Genomic DNA, 21,458 nt, shown 5'->3' with positions numbered 1-21,458 from the left:
GTCTCTTCACAGCAAACACTGACTAAGACAACAAGGTACTCCTAACTAAGACAACAAGGTACTCCTAAGCCATAGTAAGGAGATCTGGAAAGATTTCAGACACAGAAAATAGGGTAAGGCATATATATATATATATATATATATATATATATATATCATACATATATATATATATATATATATATATATATATATCATACATATATATACCACTAAATAGAGGGGAGAGAGAAAGAGAGATGGGTGGCATTTTGAAATTCACAAAAGGTTTCAAAATGTAGAATCACAGGTAGTTATAAATCAAAATACATATTTCCTTCTATTCTTTCAGCAATTTCCCCCAAGTGAACTTCCTTCAAAACGTGAGAATGACATCAATCAGGAAATTGAGGTTGATATAGTAAAGGACAGTTTCATCAGGCAATGGTTCCATTTCAGTATCCACATAATAAGCATGGCTGCTTTGTGGCTCAGGTCTAATAAGTTCACCTTGACATTGTTTTACAGGGTGTTGTAGTGGTAGATTCAAGTTGCTATACATTTATCCAAATGCATAGGTCCCACACAACAGAGACCCTTACCATGAACAATAGACTCTGGGTGATTAAGATGTGTCAGCTGTGACATGTTGGTCAGTTGTAATAAGTGAACCATTCTGCTGTGGGAGGTTGCAGGAAGAGGATCTCATGCATGTATAGGAGCAGGTGGAATGTAGAAGAGCTGTGTGTCTTCCTCTGAGCTTTGGTGTGAACCTAATTGCTTTTTAAAATACAGCTTATTAAAGCACTTTATAACCAAAATAAAAATTATTTGGGGAGATCATCCCAGAGACACCCCAGGAATACATTCCTGTGCACATAGTCAGTGGCATATATAAGGCCCCAAAGTCCTTGTACACACACACACACACACACACACACACACACACACACACACACACTCAGCATACTCTGTAAACACATAGGTCATATGCCAACTGTAGATTGCAAATGGGTTACCATTGCTTGTCTGTGTAGTTGGAAGTTTTCCTGTGTCCCTCCCAGTCCACAGCCACTCAGACCCAAGTACACACACAGAGGCTTATATTAATTAAAACTGCTCTGTCATTAGTTCAGGGTTACTACCAACTAGCTCTTACACTTAAACCCTGCCCATTCTGTTAATCTATATGTCACCACATGTTCCATGGCTTTACCTGTGTTCCATTACATGCTGCTCCCTGGACAGTAGGCTGGCGTCTAATGATGGGTGATATCATTCTATATGCTGTGAAAATGTGTTGCTCCGATTGGTTGATAAATAAAGCAGTTTGGCCAATGACACGGCAGAATGAGGTTAGGGAGGACCTTCTAAAGAGAGAGAGAGGGAGGAAGAAGACAGCAGGGGAGACCCTGCTAGCCACCACCAGAAGAAGCAAGATGTAAAGATGCTGGTAAGCCACAAGCCATGTGGCAAAGTATAGATTTATAGAAATGGGTAAATTTAAGATAATAAGAACTAGATAACAAGAAGCCTGCCATAGCCATAGTTTAAAGATAATATTAGCCTGTGTGTGTTTATTTGGGTCTGAGAGGCTGTAGGACTGGCGGGTGAGAGAGATTTGTTCTGATTGTGGGCCAAGCAGGACACAAGAAAACTTCAGCTGCATGTCTGAAAGTTAACAGCACACAGTCTCTGATCCTTTATGCACAGCTCTTACTTTTGTTGCTCAAGTAACTAAAGGTTTACCCTTAAAGGCCGAGCAAACAATACTATCGTAGAGTCAACAAGCCTACATGTGAGAGGCCAGTGGCTGCCTGGGTTTTTGCAGAGTTGTTCTCCACAAGCCAAGGCACTAGAAGTAGCTAGTTGGCTTTCAGACCTCACAAAAACCAGACGAACTTTACATCAATTAAAGTCTGATATTTAACAACACAAACAGATTTCATTAACTTTTTACATACATTCACCAGTATATGAGAATATCTGTGAACTGGAGTTAGAGTTGTGAATTGCCATCATGTGGGTGCTGGGAATTGAACCCTGCTCAACTGGGGTCCTTTGGAAGGAATGCCAGTGCTCTTAACCACTGAACCATCTCTCCAGCTCCTAAAGTCTGATATTTAAGATATGTATCTGAATACCCAATGTCTTGTCACTACTGGTATTGAACCCAGGACTTTGCATACAGTAAATGTCATCCTACCATGGAAGTATATTGACGGCCTAGGCATCTATGTTAGAACAAAACATAAAAACCACTGTTCCCATCTGTATTGGCTCTGGGAATCAGGGATTGGTGTAGATGCTTTCTGTTAGTCAATGGAGTCTCCCAATGGCACATTCCTTCAGGAGGGCCTCAACTTGAGCTTTGGTGTTTTATTATATTTAAAATGACATTAGGTTCTTTTTTTTTGTTGTGGGTGCAGTGATGTTTGTTAATTTTATTAATAGTGTTCAAGAGAGTATGGCTCCCTAAGCCCCTCCTGTTTTTCTGAGAGTCTGGGATAGAAACTGTGAGGGGGATGCTCAGTGTTGGGGGCTGAGTTGGGACAAAGACTGCTCAGCAGCTGGGGGCCTCTCTCTTGCTCTCATGTACTTGCTGGGCTGGGTGGTCCAGTGCTTATTAATTCTTGGAGGCTAAGTAGGCCATGGAGTCCACCACCCTGTTACTGTAGCTGTATTCATTGTCATACCAGGAAATGAGCTTTACAAAGTTGTCACTGAGAGCAATGACAGCCCCGGCATCAAAGGTGGAAGAGTGGATGTCACTGTTAAGGTCACAGGAGACAACATGGTCCTCAGTGTAGCCTACGATGCCTGCTTCACCACCTTGATGTCATCATACTTGGTAGCTTTCTCCAGGTGGCATGTCAGATCCATGACAGACACTTTTGGGGGTAGAAACACAGAAGGTCATACCAGTGAGCTTCCCGTTCAGCTCTGGAATGACCTTGCCCACAGTCTCCACAGCACCAGTGGATAAAGGGATGATGTTCTGGGCATCTCCACGGCCATCACCCCACAGCATCTCAGAGGGGCCATCCAGGCTTCTGGGTGGCACTGATAGCATGGACTGTGGTCATGAGTCCTTCTACAATGCCGATATTGTCAAGGATGACCTTGGTTGAGGGGCCTAAGCAGTGGATGGTGCAGGAAGCACTACTGACAATCTTGAGAGAATTGTCATACTTCTCATGGATCACACCCATCACAAACATGGGGGCATCAACAGAAGGGGCAGAGATGATGGCCCTTTTGGCCCCACCCCTCAAGTGGGCCCAGTCTTTTCCATGGTGGTAAAGACACCAATAGACTCTACAACATATTCTGGACCAGTATCACCCCAATTGACGTTAGTGGGATCTTGCTCCTGGAAGAAGCTGATGGCCTTCCTGTTGATGACAAGCTTCCCATTCTCAACCTTGACTGTGTCGTTGAACTTGCAATGGGTAGAGTCATACTGGACCATGTACACCATGTAATTGAGGTCAATGAAGGGGTCGTTTCCACCTTGCCAAACATGAAGGCAGCCATGGGAACCGGGAATCCAATATGGCCAGTCTGTTTACTCTAGACTTCACTATCCTGTCTCGGGAATGAGGCTGGCATGCATGAGATGTGGCTGTCTCTGGAACAGGGAGGAGCAGAGAGCTGCCATTAGGCTCTTAAAATGACTGCTTGTATAAACATCTTCAACTTTAAAATTAGTGTTTCCTGCACATTGAGGATATGGGCCAGGCCTAACTAAAAACTTTCTATTCTATGCAGGTGAAGTTATCACAGCTCAGCTCTCTCAGTTAGGAAAAGGTTCAGCTGAGCACAACAGGTTGAGGTAAAGAGACCTGAGTCTACTTGAGTCTGCCATGACTTTCTGGACAAACCTAGTCAGGCCACCTGAGAAGCCATGACCTTAGTTTCCATGTTTATCCAAGAGAGAGCAGTCCAGTGGCGTTTTGTAGGCCTGGGCTGTCAGGGTGCTCACCAGCTTTGTGAGTTGGTCAGAGGCACCCCACCTATAGTATTCACTTGAAATGTGTTTTACATGGATCCATTCTGCTTGACTTTCTATTAAATAAAATTATAGTCACCTCTATAAATATACAACTAATATTATAAATCTTAAATCAATGATAATTGGAAGTGAATGTTTCTTTAAAACATCAATGCAAGTATATTACAGGCAGGTTACTTTATCTGACAAAGATTTTGGCATAAGATCTGATTCCTAAATATGGAAAAATAGGGATTATGAATGTTGTATATGTGTTGAGTGGCTTTCAGTGGTGCACTGAGACGGTCTGTGACTGAGTTCATAGGCATGATGTGCCTGTCTGAAGTCTTTCACTTAAGAGAAAAGCTACTGTCTTTACTTCACAGTCTATTGGCCTAGCTGAGATGAGCCATGAGAGCAGTTTACCAAACTAAATGGGAATAAGTTCCTGTCTTACAACCCTTCCCTCCATTTACAAACAAAATCCATTGGCTACTCAGTCTACCAGGACTCATTTCTGTCAGTTCTCAGACCACTTCAGGGGATAGGAAAAACCCAGCTCCCTCGGGCAGATGCAATGCTCAGCAGATCCCCATCAGAGGTGTCATGTACTTTGAGGGGGAAGCTGCTGTCTGCTTGGGACATCAACACAGAACAGTGTATTGACTTTCTTTGTCAGGCATCATCTTAAGAAACTCTTAACTTTTAATCTCTAAAGCTTGTGTGTGCGTGTGTGTGCATGCATGTGTGTGTGTGTATTTGTGTATACATGTTCATGTATTTGTGTATGTGTGCATTGTGTGTGTACATGTGTGCGCACATGCTATGTGCTGTCTGCACTCGCGCGCGCACACACGTGTGTGTGTGTGTGTGTGTGTGTGTGTGTGTGTGTGTGTGTGTGTGTGTACACAAGTGACTAAAGTTCCTAAGAGGCCAGAAGAGGATGTTGATGTTGGGTCCCCAGGAGGTGTAGTTTCAGAGTTATACTGATAATGAACTGGAGTCCTCTGCAAAGGACACTTGGTTAACCACTGATCTCTCCCGCCCCAGATTATTATTTACTTTTTTGTTGTTGAGAAAGGATCTTGATGCATAGCCCAGACTTCCCTGGAATTCTCAAATCTTGTATCTCAGCTTCCTGATTGCTAGGATTACAGGTATATGCCACCATGGCCTGTTTTTGTTTGCTTGTTTTTGTTTACCTATTTAATTCACGATAGATATAATTTCAGGTAGAAATGCTATGAACATGGCTGAGGGGGATCTATCATAGAAAGAAATTCTATCACTATTACTCGTGGATAAACATCAGAACTGCTGGGCTCCCTGGAGGTAAATCCTGATATGGGTATTGATCAGAGAAAAAATCCAAGCACTTAGTTGGAAGAATCAGTGGACAGATTTGCTGTTTTTCAGACAAAACAGACTGCTGCCTTTCTTAATTGCTCACTAAAGGAAATGTGTTTTAGAACCATTGCTTTAAGTTTAAAGCCTATTTATACAACTAAAGCGACCTCTCCTGTCTCATTATTCTGCTTGGATCAGGGATTCTTTTGTAGTCTACAGTTGAACTGTATGTTGTAGGGCTGGAATTCCAGGTGGGCATCATGTCCAACAAGTGATCCTTTTACAGTTGAAAATCATTTTCCCTATTGTCATTCACAATACTTTGCTTTCTTAAATACTAAGACTTGATTTCAATATATTTCAAGGGAATAAGTTACTAAATGAAAGCAAGTCATAAATGAAATGATGGGAAAACATAATATGGGAAAAATAATGGATAAATAACCAAAGGTATGTTGACTGCCTTTAGGGGACAGTCCCTAGAGATATGGAAGAGAAGAACATACATGGCTTGGGTAGGAGAGACCAAGTTAACACTGCCTGTGCACAGGGGCTTCTTCCTGATGCAAGTCATTCTTGAAGAAGAAACCAGCTGTTGTGACATCCACATGATCTGTCATTCATGTACATAGTCTGTAAATTCTAAACTCTGTCTCAAATCCATGATGTCTCTTTAGTCATTATTCTTAAGGTGACAGAAGTGACCTTCTCTAACAAAGAGGGAAAGAACCTCTTGGGTCTCTGACAGGCAGGAAATGACAGAGTTAGGTCTTAGCTCCTACCTCATTAGAACACCTATTCAGTGCAATCCAAACATCTGCATCACGTTTCCAAACACATCGAAGACTCTAAATCTATCTGCCACAAGCAACACAAACGGTACTTGTGAGTTTTGGAAGAGTTGGGATCTCTTGGCAGCTCAAAGACCACAAAAAGATAGCTGGAAACATGTGGAAAATGTTTAGCTTTCACAGTGTACTTTCACTAAAAAGAAACTCAAGATGCGAAGGACAAATGAGACTCCTTCCACAATCTCCTTCCTGTGAATCCAGGTCTGGTCCTTCATGTGTTTGCATCACAGTGTAAGCATCCACAGATGTAATAAATGACAAAAAGCTCAGGTTGTCAAAGTGATACAGTGTGTCCTCTCAGTAACAGTAACTTTAACTGAATCTTCTCTTTATAGTTCATTAATTTAATTTCAAAAATTGGTAAGAATCCCTCCCATCTCATTGATGCAATTTCAGAGGGACTTTTTAATCACCAACGTTTCATCTTTTGACACGTGCAAATAATTTGCATAATTTCCAATTAGAATTGAATTTGTAATGTTTATGAATGTTTACAGAATTATAAATATTAGCATAAACATTCAGCCTGTCAATCAAATTGGAAATGATTCTTCCATATGTAGAAGTTTAAAGAGACACCAACTTGAATGCAGAATAGTGATTATCAGAGTTTGGGTAAGATGAGGAAACAGAAGTCAGGTGGCAGGTACCAGAGCACAGCTAAGCAGAGTCAGTTCTCAAGTTCCACAGCCCAGGAAGAGGACTATAGTTGCTGATAACTAGTTGCATATATTGTGAAGAACTTGAAAATCTGTAAACACAAAGAAATGATGAAGCAAAAACACCACTTACCATGATTTGACCACTGGTTGCTGTGTTCACATATTGAAATACCACACCAAACACTGCTAGTATTTATCATTAATATACAGGGAAATTATATAAAAATAAAATTTTAAGATACATAAAAGTGGTCATTCCCAAGTGTATCAGTGAACATAATCAACAACACGATGTTCAACCTGCCCTTAGTGATAAAAATGCACAGATAAAATATATTTTAAATATTATTAATAACTCACAGATGAAGAGGACAAAAAGCTGACCTGGTGACAGTCCAGGATACTCTATTGCAATAATCTAGGTCATAATGTGTCATTTCCTATGTGAAGATGAGCCACAAGTGGAATGAACCCCTGGAAATAGCCAACACTGAATTAAGAGTTTTAAACCTTCACCATGGCTTAGCGTGGACCCAAATTCTAGACAAAAAGCACATGTGATCTTATCTGCAGGAAAAAAATCTTTCTTTGAACCCTAAACTTATTTCTATAAAATACACTTCTGGGATACTTTTTTAGATGTCAATAATAGTATACAGGAAGAAATTTTCTGCATAAAGTCCAGCAGTAAATATTTGCCCAGTAGAGGTCTTAGAAATCCCTAAGGACCCAAGATGAAGAGAGACCATGCTAACTACATACAAAGAAGCACAATGCAAGTTTCAAATGTCTGCAGAGAAAATAAAGTGATAAAGACAGATGCAGTAAGTCAAAAAAGAACCAAGTGGAATTTTTGTCAGAAGATGTCAGTGGGGGATGTCAGCATCTGTCCAGTGCACAGTAACAGGGACAGGGTTTAGTCTCCTCTGAAACAAATAACACGTATAAGTTGTACTGCTCGGCTTTAGAGTAGATAAGACACTCCTAAGACAGGCAATGAGCTGGAGGATGGGTGTGAATGGAGTCTCAGAGCACAGAAAAGAAACCTGAAGAGATATTAAGATAAAGAAAAGAGGGTAAGACACACATGAAAGACACATACACATTTAACTATGGTCCCAGAAGGTAGAGCAAAGAGGGCAGACTCTGTGACTATGAATTTTATAACATTTTTAAAATTAAATTTGTATCTTGAGGTGTTAATAGAGCGACACGGAGTTATAAACCAGGGGGGAAGAACATACTGGTTCTCAGTTTGTGTTTTCAGAATCCCATTGGCTTCAATTATTTTTTATTGTTATGTCCAAATTCTATAAACTAAGTAATTTATAAAGGATAGAGGCTGGGAAGGCTGGCACTAACATCGTCTGAGTCTTTGGCCAGGCTTTTGATGACAGGACTGGAGAGTCTCAAAGAAGTGTGGGGCCTCACATGAAAAACTTAGTGTGCTAACTAAGACCCTTTTCCTATTCTTACAAAGGGAGTCAACCTCACGACCTCAGCTAATTCTACCTGCCTCCAAAGGCCCTGTCTACAAATGTCATTGACATAAGACTTTGGGGGTCAAAGGTCAATATGAGATTGGAGGGCAAAGCACCAGATCATGAATAGCATCTGCACTGGAGGCACATTGTAATGTAGAAATCTCTGTGTTTTTTTTTTTTAATTAAAAATGATTACAGTGCGTAGATAGGCTGTAGAAATGCTCCTTCTGCCACACCCAACAGAAGACAACATAAGAGGCTACTATTTAACTTTGTCAAATGCTCCTGATTTGTGTTGCATTGATAACTTATGCCCACTATAACAAAATTGTCATGAGCTCAGAGGCTCAAAACAACAGACATTTCCCCTGCCACCCAGAAGCCCAGGGTGGCCTTTATGGAACCAAAAGCCAGGTGTCAGAGAACCCTCTGTCCTCCAGGGATTCTAGGGGACAATTAAATCCTGTCTCTTCCAGTTTTTTCTAGTTCTGTCATGCCAGGGCTTGTTGTCGCACCACTTCCACCTAGGTCATGTGCTTTGTCTCTTCTGTTTAGGTCAAGACTTCTCCAGATCTGTCAACTGCAGAGTACCATAAATGCTTTGCAGAAAAAAAACCAGTGTTAGACTGGACCTTACCTTTAATAAGGAATATATTTAAATATTTTAATAGTCATACTCGATGTAATCCTTAAAAGTAATCATTTCGAACTGAAATAACTATGAATACAAACAACCCCCATCTGAAGCAGAGTAGAGAGGCACTCAGCGACATTGACAGAGCCACCAAGCAGATGTGGATGATATCAATGCACTCCTTGTAGTCCCTCTGTTTCCTTATAGATGAAATAGGGCTAATGACAGAACCTTTTATCCAGATGAGAGTTAAATGAAATAGTTACCTCCAGACTAAACCACTTTTAATAGGGGTTCCCTAAGCAGTATCTGCTATTGCTATCACACCTAAGCACTGACTTTCTGACTGGTACTTACAAGCATCTACTTAAAGACTGTGTTTGTGGTGGAGGGCCCCGGGAAGGGAAAATAGTTAAGATTTCCTGGGTAAACTGGGGGGCAGGTTGAAGGGAAAGGATGGGGGATGAGAACAGGAGGGACTGAGATGGCCGAGTTGTGGGAAGGATGGAGAGGAAGAGCAATGAAATAGATATCTTGATGGAAGGAACCATTGCCGGGTTAGGGACAACCTGGTGCCAGGGAAATCCCCAGGAATCCACAAGGATGACACCAACTAAGACTCCTAGCAATAATGGAGAGAGTGCCTGAACTTACCTTTCCCTATAATCAGATTAGTGACTACCCTAATTGTCATCATAGAACCTACTTCAAGTAACTGATGGAAGCAGATGCGGCGATCTACAACCAAGCATGGGCTGAACTCATAGACTTCAGTTGATGAGAGGGAGAAGGGATCACAGGAACAAGTAAGGTCAAAATTATTATAGGGAAAACCACAGAGACAGCTGACCCAAGCTGGTGGGAGCTCATGGACTCTGGCTTGTCAGTTGGGGAACATGCATGGGACTTAACTAGGCCCTCTGTATGTGGGTAACAGTTATGTGACTAGATCTGTTTGGGGAGCCCCTGGCAGTGGGACCAGGACTTATCCCAGGTGCATGAACTGGCTTTTGGGGACACATTTCCTAGGGTGGGCTACCTTGCTCAGCCTTGACACGGTAGTGGGGTGAGGTGGTGGTTGGTCCTGCCTCAACTTGGCATGCCAGACTTTGTTGACTCCCCAAAGGAGGTCTTACTCTCTCTGAGGAGTGGATGAGGGGTGGGATTGGGGGAAGTGAGGGGGGCATGGAAGAAGGGGAGGGAGGGGAACTGGGATTGGTATGTAAAATGAAAAAAAAAAACTTCTTAAAAAATAAAGAAAAGAAAAAGAAAGGAAAAAATGTGTGAAATGTGTGTGTGTGTGTGTGTGTGTGTGTGTGTGTGTGTGTGTGTGTGTGTTCAGATGCCAGCAGAAAGTAGAAGAGGGCACTGGATCTCCTGGAGCTGGAGTTATATTAGATGCTTGGAAACTAAACTCTGATCCTTTGCAAAGTAGTAAGAACTTTTATCCAGTAAACCAAATCTTCATTCTTACTTATGACATTTTTAACATTTCAAAGTAAATATCTCACTTCTAATTAAAAAAATTCCCTTTAATCCCATCACTCAGTAGGCAGAGGCAGGCAGATCTCTGTGAATTCAAGGCCAGCCTGGTCTACAGAGTGAGTTCCAGAATAGCCAGGGCTACATGGAGAAGTCATGTCTCAAAAAAATTTTTTTGAGATTTTTGCTTGAGTTTTATGTGTATATGTGTTTTGTCTGAATGTATGTCTGTGCACCATGTATATGCAGTGCTCATGGAGGCCAGAAGAGGCTCAGATCCCCTAAAACTGGAGTTACAGGCAGTTGTGAGCTGCCATGTAGGTGCTGGGAATCAAACCTTGGTTCTCTGGAAGAACAGCCAGTGATCTTAATTGTTGAGACATCTCCTTTTAAATGAGAATGCTGGGAGTTACGTGTGTTCTCAGGCCCAGTGATTTGATTGAACTCAAATTGTTTGTGAAGTGTCATTGCATTTGGGTGGAAATTATTTCCCCAAACAAGTAGAAGGGAAGGGCTCTAGCTAGCAAGCAGTGTTTGCCCGTCACACTTATCTATACATTTTAGAAATGAATAGATAAGTGTGCGGGGGCTTTTCAGGGAGTGGTAAATGACCAATGTTACAGCAGTGATCCTGACTGAGTCTGTTAAAGTTACTCTGAAAGAGTAGAAGCAAGTTCTCCAAGTCCAGACAGAAAGGTTGCTTAAGAATTCACATGTCAGTGTTAGACCATAGTTACAGATTCACTGCTGCTGCTCGTTTGTTTGTTTGTTTCTGTATTTACAAATATGATATCACTGAATTTGGATTCGGCTGTGTGTTGCTGGAGGGCTTCTCTCCAGGTTCCCCAAGCCCCGCAGTCCCACAATCCAGTTATAAAATAATCACTCAGACGCTTATATCACTTATAAACTGTATGGCCGTGGCAGGCTTCCTGCTAACTGTTCTTTTATCTTAAATTAACCCATTTTTATAAATCTATACCTTGCCACGTGGCTGGTGGCTTACCGGCGTCTTTACATGCTCTTCTCCTGGCCATGGCTGCAGTCTCTCTCTCTCCTTCTTCCTGTTTCCCCAATTCTCCTCTCTCTTTGTCCCGCCTATACTTCCTGCCTGGTCACTGGCCATCAGTGTTTTATTTACATAGAGTAATATCCACAGCACTTCCCCTTTTCTTCTTTTTTTAAAAAGGAAGGTTTTAACTTTAACATAGTAAAATTACATATAACAAAACAATTATCAAGCAAGAATTACAGTTACAATATTAAAGAAGATGTCCTATCTATCTTATATTTGTGAGTTTAAGGTTTTATATCTAACTTATCTTTTATCATAACTGAGGAAATTATAACTATCTAGTCTTTAACCACATCAAAGACCTGAGAAGGAAGATAATGGTACCTGAGAAATGGTAGATGGATGCAAGCAACTTTCGGGAATCTTGCAAGAGTAGACCAAGACAGCTGGCAGCCTGGACAGTCACCTAATGTCTCTCAGCATTATTGGTGCATTTAAATTGGCTACAGGCCTAGAGTATCTGACAGACCATTTTCAGAAGCAGGAATTCTGAAAGACCATCTTACCCTGTCTTGGCAGAGTACAGTGGTCACTTTCCTTGTGTCCCGCTTGTCCAGGAAGGACAGCATTGCATTCGTACTGTCAGCCGTCAAGGCAAGGGCAGTTCTTTGCCCAGTAGGCCATTTTGTGCCAAGAAGACAAACTTCCAAATGGAAATGTCTTAGAAGCCCAACATTCTCTCGGGATCAAATTCGTGCAGCCAGGAGCAATTGTGTCTCATGTCAACAGAATTCTAAGTTATTTAAATGCCATATTCTCTAGGTCTATGAAGTGTTTGAAGATTACCTATCTATCTGAAATATATCTATGTATACCTAGAAGACTTAACTAACATGGCTACAGATATGATTATCATAGATGACTAATTATTAATCTATTTTTTAATTATCCATTACAATTTTAAATGAGTTATATAAACATAATACCTCAAACAAGAATATATATATATATATATATATATATATATATATATATATATATATATACAGTATAACAAAATTAACTTCAAGTTTGTATCAATGAACTAAAATTTATACCAATGTAAAACATTTTAAACATAAACTAAAATCTATACCAATGTAAAACATTTTAAACAAGTTGTTCTTTAAAAGTAGGTTCATTAATCTACCCTTTTATCTTATCATCTCCATATCCTCCTATATATCATATCCCCTTTTCTTTTTTAGAAAGAGATCACATTTATAATCAACCTGTTTTAAATAAAAATATTGGTTTTTCTTTGTCCCACACCAGAGGGCTCTTCTGATTTGGGACACAAGAATCTCTTAACCATTTTTTTTTAAAGCAATATGTCTGGGTTTAGAGGGGGAGTGAGCCAATTCCACCTCTAAAGCCAGCTTGGTATATTTGGGAATTTGGGCATAGCATCTCTTACTACTTCCTGCTGGAGGTGGGCGCTGTATCTTATGGGGACGCAAGGAAAATTTTAGACCTATGGGGTAGTCCGTGAGGCTGTATTGTGTGAACCAGTTGCCTTGAAACCAGTCTGGATGTTGGATCATCTGGGCCATGGTGTCATTGGAGACCTTTCAGGGGGTCTTGGCTGGTGAAACCTGATGTATCTTAATCTGGAACAAATCCATAGCCTCTGGCTTTCTGTGGAAACAAAAGCAGAACCTCTTTTCCAAAGTAACATATCCTTATATCCAAATTTTGAAGTCAAGGTACCTTTAAAATATACATTTTGGCATAACTCAACAGCTTTTGTAATCAAATGTTTTTTTTTCAGTTACGAATATCAAAGACAACATAATCCAGATTTTATGTGTGATAGCCATCTTTACGTGGCTTATTACCTTTACTGTTTTTTTTAAACACTTTATTTTTAGATACTATTTGTTTATATAACGGTATATATTTTTTTCTTTTAAGCCTATGTACATTTTTACATGCATTATAAACTATTTTATCTGAATCAGTCTTACTGCGAACTTATTGCTTTAAACTGTAGCCTTTTAAGCCTGAAACGGCGCTGTGGCTGCTGGCTCTGCCCATTTTAGCTTCCCAACATGGCAGTGGTATGTTTTCCGCCAGCTCTGGGAGTCATCAAGTCTCAGAAATAGTGGGTCTAAGCTTTTATCAAAGCAGTGTGTAGCCCAGAAACCTCTTTTTTTTTTTTTTTTTTAAATACTAGTAAAGACTAAATCTACCACACAGCTTAATGTGTCGCTGGCAGACGCCTCATTTCCGCCATACTGCGGGTCAAATGCACACGCCAGGAACCCGCCAGTGTTCAAACCTGCGTTTTGAGGCGTCTAGCTGTCCGTATGAGACAAGAAGCAGGAACCTGGTTTTGGCTCTGTTTAGAATTGGTTATTAAATATTCTCAGGTTTAAGGTGGAAACTCGAGCCATTGGACGCCATTTGTTGCTGGAGGGCTTCTCTCCAGATTCCCCAAGGCCCACAGTCCCACAATCCAGTTATAAAATAATCACTCAGACGCTTATATCACTTATAAACTGTATGGCCGTGGCAGGCTTCCTGCTAACTGTTCTTTTATCTTAAATTAATCCATTTTTATAAATCTATACCTTGCCACGTGGCTGGTGGTTTACTGGAGTCTTTACATGCTGCTTCTCCTGGCCATGGCTGCAGTCTCTCTCTCCCCTTCTTCCTGTTTCCCCAATTCTCCTCTCTCTTTGTCCCGCCTATACTTCCTGCCTGGTCACTGGCCATCAGTGTTTTATTTACATAGAGTAATATCCACAGCAGCTGTGCAAGAGTTTTCTTGCAGTACAGAAATGAGGAAAAACATAAAGTGAATTAAATGCTGTAGACAACTATTTAAGAATCTGGGGCTGTGAAAGTTGAAAACAAGAGTTGATTTTAGTTCTTCCTCTGTAAAAGACACTGTGGCTAAGGTTGGTGCTATGGTTTGGGTGTGATTAGTTGTTTCCTAAACTTATGTTGAAATTTTTCCTCAGTGTCATACTGTGGTGGGCCTTTAAGAGGTGACTGGGTAGCTAAGAGGGATGACTGCAGTTCTTCTTGAGACTGGGTTAGCTACCTTGAAATAGGTTTTTATACAGCGTCCAGAGACATTATTCCTTCACACCTGCCTGCCTTCCATGTTCTGCTGCAGAGTTACAGGGCATGCAGTAGACATTATTGTTGTATCCTGGGACTTTGCAGCCACAGGCCCAGACAAGGCTCTTTCCTGTGTAGATGGCCACTCTTGGAGACTCAGTTGTTCAGTTGTACAGCCTGAGACAGTTGTCTTTGCCATAGATGTGTAAGTTACTTATGGTGATATTTTGTTTGTGATCTAACAAATAAAGCTTGCCTGAAGATCAGAGTGTGGAGTTAAGCCACTAGTTAGCCACAGAGGCCAGGCAGTGGTGGCACACACCTTTAATCCCAGCACTCAGGAGGCAGAGGCAAACAGAGCTCCGTGAGTTCAAAGCTACCCTGGCTACACAAGATTGATCCAGTCTAAAAGAGAAACAGAACCAGATGGTGGTGGCACACACCTTTGATCCCAGCAGTTGGGATCTCATGCCTTTAATGCCAGCACTAGGGAGGTGGAGACAGGAAGGGATATGGCTGGGTGGAGAGAGGACTACAAGGTGGGAGGAGATAGGAGCTCTGTCTCTTTCAGGCTGAGAAATCAGTAGAGGTAAACACTCTAGTGGCTGGCTGCTCTGCTTCTCTGATCTTTCAACTTTCCCCTGATATCTGACTCTGGGTTTTTATTAAGACCAATTAGGACTCCTGCTACGTTGCCCCCACCCCACAATTCCATTTTCACTCCTGTTTTACTGATATTTGACATATGACAATTCAAAGGCAGTTTAAAACCAAAGCAAAATGTTAGAAATTCCTCCAAGGTCCTTCATTAATCAGCGCTTGTACCTTTTATTATATCTGAGAACGGAGACTCTGTTAGAAAAGGTCAGAGCCTTGACTTTCTGCAGCTGGCTCTTATTAAATGAAAGTATTTATCTGTGTTCATAACCTGGGGAAAAACCCCGTCTGCTGTGAGTCATCATCAGAGTTTGGACTGTGAGTCACTGAGGCATATTGGCAGGGAAATTGATTATCTCAAGAAACAGAGGGGAATATTGCCTATGATGTTTCATATATAATACAGATGTGAACAGAGGCCCTTGTTCCTGCAGGCAGAGGCAGACCCTGTCTAATGAGTCTGTCCATCTCATGGCAGAGTCCTTCCCTCTCCTGTACACGTGCCTTCTCCTCCCTGGTGCTGGCTGTACGCTAGGCAGGTGCGTCACCACTAAGCTACGACAGCCCTGCATGCAGTGTTTGGTTTGTTGTTGTTTATTTTTATTTTTTATTTTTTCATTTTTGAGATAAAGCTGGCTTCCAATTCATGCCCCTCCTGCCTCAGCCTGGAAGTTTATGGGCCTGTACTTCCACACCTCTGCATATGTAAATTTGTGAACAAAGAGCCCCTTCACTGGCTTCCAGACACCTCCCCTGTGCTCTAGTGTCAAGCTCACCCAGGAGGAGTCCTTGTCTGGGGCCTCTAACTGATGAGTACCCTTATTTAAGACTGAGTCTAGTACTTTCCTCTGTATCTCACCTCTCTGAGCTTACAAATTGGTTATCATTTATTTCATGGCTAATATCCACATATAATTAAATATATACCATATTTGTCTTTCTGGATATGGGATACCCAGTTCAGGAGGATTTTTTTTTTCTAGTTCCATCCATTTGCCTGCAAATTTCACGATTTCAATTTTTTTAAAAAATAACTGAGTAATACTCCATTGTGTAAATGTATCACCTTTTCTTTATTCTTCTATTGAGGCACATCTAGGTTATTTTCAATTTTTGGATATTGTGAATAGAGCAGCAATGAACATGGTTGAGCATCTGTCTTTGTATGAGAATGAAGTATCTTTTGGGTATGTGCCTAAGAGTGGTTTAGTTGAGTTTTCTCTTTTGAGAGTTCTCTATTTAGATCTGTATCCTATTTTAAGTTGGGGGTTATTTGCTTTCTTCATATCTGTACTTTTTAATCCTTTATATATTTTGTATATTAGATCTCTATGTGCTGTATAGTCTGTAAAATTCATTTCCCATTCCGTAGGTTCCCACTATGTCAGAGTGACGTTGTTCTTTGCCATGCAGAAGCTTTTCAATTTCATGAAGTCCCATTTATTAATTGTTGATCTTAGTGCCTGTGCTAATGGTATTCTCTTCAGAAACTTTCCCTGTGCCAATGAGTTCAAGGCTATTCCTCATTTTATCTTCTATCGGGTTTAGTGTATCTGGTTTTATCTTGAGGTCTCTAGTCAATTTGGGCTTGAGTTTGTGCAGGGTGATAAGTATGGATCTATTTTGATTCTTCTACATGCAGCCATCCAGTATGACCAGCACCATTTGTTGAAGATTCTTGTTTTTTTGTTGTTGTTGTTGTTGTTGTTTTCAGTGTGTATTTCTGGCTTTTTTTTTTAATCAAAAATTGGGTGCCAATAGGTGTGTGGATTTATGTCTGAGTCTTCAGTTAGAGTCCATTAATATATCTGGTTTTGTGTCCATGCCACGTTGTTTTTATTACTATAGCTATGTAGTATAACTTGAAATCTGGAATAGTGATATTTCCAGTGGTTCTTTTAGTGTTTGGGAATGTTTTAGCTATCCTGGGTCTTTTGTGTTTCCATATGAAGCTGACAATTGTCCTTTTAAGATCTGTGAATAATTTTGTTGAAATTTTGGTAAGGATTACGCTGAAACTGTAAATTGTTTTTGGTTGGGTGATCATTTTTACTATGTTAATCCTACTGATCCATAAGCATTGGAGGAGATATTTTCATCATCTGATATCTTCTTTAATTTCTTTCTTTGATGACTTGAGGTTTTTATTATATGAGTCTTTCACTTGCTTGGTTAGAGTTACCCCAAGCCATCTTCTATTATTTGAGGCTATTGTGGAAGGTGTTGTTCCTGATTTCTTTCTTACACCATCTATTATTTGCATATAGGAAGGCTACTGATTGTTTGTGATTTAATCATGTACCAAGCTACTTTGCTGAAAGTGTTTTTCAGCTGTAGGAATTTCCTTGTGGAATTTTCAGAGTCACTTATATGTACTATCATATCATCTGCACATAAAGATTCTTTGATTTCTTCTGTTCCAATTTGTGTCTCCCTGATATCCTTAAGTTGTTTTATTGCTCCAGCTAAGACTTTAAGTGCTATATTGAATAGGTATAGAATGGACAACCTTGTATTGTTCCTGATTTTATTCAGAGTTATTTGGGTTTCTCATCATTTAGGATAATGTTTGGTTATGCACTTGCTGTAAACTGCCTTTATTATGTTTAGGTATATTCCTTGTATCCCTAACATCTCCATGAGATGGTTTGGGATTATGTCAAAAACCTTTTCTTCATCTAATGAGCTGATCATGTGTTTTTATCTTTCAGTTTGTTTATTTAGTGTTTTGATTATATTTATGGGTTTACATATATTGAACCATCCCTGTATCTGTAGGGTGAATTGTATTTCATCATGGTAGATGGTATTTTTGTGGTGTTCTTAGATTCAATTTGCAAGTATTTTATTGAAAAATTTTACATCTATGTTCTTAAGGCAAATTGGTCTGTAATTCTCCTTCTTTGTTGAGTCTTTCTGTTATCTGAGTATCAGGATAACTGTGGTCTCATTAAACAAACTGGGCCATGTTCCTTCTGTTTCTATTGTGTAGAATAATTTTAGGAATGTTGACATTAACTCTTGTTTGAAAATCTGGTAGAAATCTGTGCTACAACCATCTATCCATGGATTTTTTTGTTTGGTTGGTTTTCTTTTTGGTTTTTTTGTTTTTTGTTTTTTGTCTTTGTTTTTGCTTGGGAGACTTTAATTTGCTGTTTCTGTTTCACTAGGGGTCATAGGTCTGTTTAAATTGCTTACTTGATTATAGTGGTTTGAAAGAAAATGGCCCCAAAGGGAGTAGCACTACTGGGAGGTTATTGTTAGAAGAAGTGTGTCACTGTGGATGCAGGCTTTGAGGACTCATATATGCTCAAGCCACACCCAGTGTTCTCAGACCACTTCCTGTTGCCTCTGGGATCAAGATGTAGCAGCTCCTTCTCCAGCATCATGTCTGCCTGTACACCACCATGCTCCTTGCCATGATGATAATTTGACTAAACCTCTGAACTGTAAGCTGCCTCTTCAATTAAATGATTTCCTTTATAAGAGTTGTTGTGGTCACGGTGTCTCTTCACAGCAATAGAAATCCTAACTAAGACACTGATTTTCATTTAACATCAGTAAGTGGTATGGTATGTATCAAGAAAATATTTATTTCTTTTAAATTTTCCAATTTAATGGAATACAGGTTTTTAAAGTGTAGTCCTATGATTCTCTGAATTTCCTTAGTGTCTGTTATATATCCCATTTCACTTATAATTTTAATTTGGATATTGTCTTCACCCTTTAGTTAATTTGGACAATGAGAACCAATTCTTTGTTTTTTTGATTCTTTTCATTATTTTTGTTCATTCATTTGATTTTGTTTGTATTTAATTGATTTTGGCCCTGTTTTTTTTAATGTCTTTTCCTTTTGAGTGTTATTTCTTCATGTTGTTCTAGAGCTTTTCAGATGTGCTGTTAATTTAATAGTACGAGATCTCACTCTCTCTCTCTCTATACACACACACACACACACACACACACACACACGGCACACACACATATCCACTTAGTTCAATGAACTTGTCTCTTAGAACCACTTTCATTGTGTCCCCTAAGTTTGAGTATGTTGTATATTCATTTTCATTCAATTCTAGGACGTCTTCAACTTTCTTCATTTCTTTCTTGACCCATTTTTCATTCAGTAGAGAGTTAGTTGTTCAATTTCCATGAGTTTATAAGCTTTCTATTTTTTTTTATATATTGTTGTTAATATGCAGCTTTAATCTGTGGTTATCAGATAGGATTCAGGGTGTTGTTTCAATTTTCTAGTACCTGTTTACACTTGTTTTCTGTCCAAGTATGTGGTCACTTTTAGAGAAAGTTCCATGAGGTGCTGAGAAGAAGGTATATTCTTTTGTGTTTGGGTGAAATATTGTATAGATATCTCTTAGGTTCATTTGATTTATAACACCTGTGAGCTTTAGAATTTCTCTGCTCAGTTTTTGTCTGGATGACCTGTGTATTGGTGAGAATGGAGTATTGAAGTCACCTACTATCACTGGATCAATATGTGACTTAACCTGTAATATTTCTTTTATAAACTTGGGTGCCCTTGTATTTGGTGCATAGATGTTAAGAACTGTACTGTCTACTTTTTGAGTTTTTCCTTTGATGAGTATATAATATCCTTCCTATATATTTTCTGATTAGTTTTGGTTTGAAGTCTATTTTATCAGATACTAAAACAGCTACATCAACTTGCTTCTTGGGTCCATTTGCTTGGAATCTTTTTTCATCCTTTTACCGTGAGGTGATATCTATCCTTGATATTAAAGATATATTTGTATAGATATCCTTGTATGATTCTTGGATGAAACAGAACGGTGGATTCTGTTTATGTGTCCATTTTATTCATCTGTATTTTTTACTTTGGTAATTGAGATATTAGTGTAGCGATCTCAATGACCAGTGGTTGTTGATTCCTGTTATTTTGTTGTTGTGGTGGTGGTAGTAGTGGTGGTGGTGGTGGTGGTGTGTGTGTGTATTTCCCCTCTTTCAATTTGTTCATCTGGGATTATTGATTCCCTGCATTTTCTTGAGTGTGGTTAACCTCTTTAGGTTAAAATGTTTCTTCTAGCATTCTTTATTTGTAGATAGTTATTGATTGAATTTGGTTTAATCATGGAATGTCTTAATTTTGTGTCTATTGTGATTGAAAGTTTGCTGGGTATAGCCATCTAGGCTGGCATCTGTGGTCTCTGAGAGTCTGTAGGACATTTTCCAGGTCCTTCTGGGTTTTAGAGTCTGCATAGAGAAGTCAGGTGTTATTCTAATAGATATGCCTTTGTACATTACTTGGTCTTTTTCCCTTGCAACTTTTAATATTGCTTCTTTGTTCTGTACATTTAGTGTTTTGATTATTATGTGTCATGGGGAGTTTCTTTTCTGGTCCAATCTATTTGGTGTTCTGGACACTTCTTATATTTTGGTAGGCATTTCCAACTGTATGTTAGGGAAATTTTCTATGATTTCATTGAAAATATTTTCTGGGCCTCTTACCAAGGTTTCTTTTCCTTCTTCCATTCCTATTACTCTTAGTTTTGGTCTTTTCATAGTGTCCCAGGCTTCCTGGATGTTATGTACCAGGATAGGAATTTTTCAGATTTACCATTTTCTTGGACTGAGTTACACATTCCTTCTATCATGTCCTCAGTGCCTGGGATTCTCTCTTCCATCTCATGAATTCTATTAGCGAGGCTTGTCTCTTAGGTTCCTGTTCACATTCCTAGATTTTCTATTCCAGTTTTCCCTTGATTTGGGTTTTCTTTATTAATTGTTTCTATTTTCAGGTCTTGAACTCTTTTATTCATATTCTTCCACTGTTTGTTTGTGCTTTCATAGATTTCTTTATGGGGTTTATTCATTTCTTCTTTAAGTGCTTCTATCATATTCATTAGGGCTGTTGTAAGATCTTTGTCTTGTGCTTCAGCTATGATACAATACCTAGGGCCTATTCTGGTAGGGATGCTGGGCTATAGTGGAGACAGATTGTCCTGGTTATTATTGATTATGCTTTGCTGTTGGTGATTAGGCTTCTGGATTTGAGAAAATTATAATTCCAGGTACTGCTCTCTGGTCTTTTCTTTGCTGTTTGAGAGCTTTGTTCTTTGGTTTCTGTTGCCCTCTCTGGCTCTTAGGAGGGTGTGGTGGCTGATTGTTGCCTCGTAGGAAACACTTCTGGGATCCCGATAAGTATGGCCACTGGAGGCTCCAGATAAACTGTGTTTCTAAGTATTGGGAGCTGCCACTCAAGAAGGCGA

General features: G+C 39.7%; 1 pseudogene; it reads right to left on the bottom strand.

The window, feature by feature from the left end:
• Positions 1-2,605: 2,605 nt before the first annotated feature.
• Positions 2,606-21,458, bottom strand: part of LOC121827169 (glyceraldehyde-3-phosphate dehydrogenase-like) — a 37,651-nt pseudogene continuing 18,798 nt past the window's right edge.

This window comes from Peromyscus maniculatus, chromosome 2 (genome assembly GCF_049852395.1).
Source record: "Peromyscus maniculatus bairdii isolate BWxNUB_F1_BW_parent chromosome 2, HU_Pman_BW_mat_3.1, whole genome shotgun sequence".
Taxonomy (NCBI): Eukaryota; Metazoa; Chordata; class Mammalia; order Rodentia; family Cricetidae; genus Peromyscus; species Peromyscus maniculatus.
Note: the sequence above shows the minus strand (reverse complement) of the source record. Positions and strands in the feature narration are given on the sequence as shown.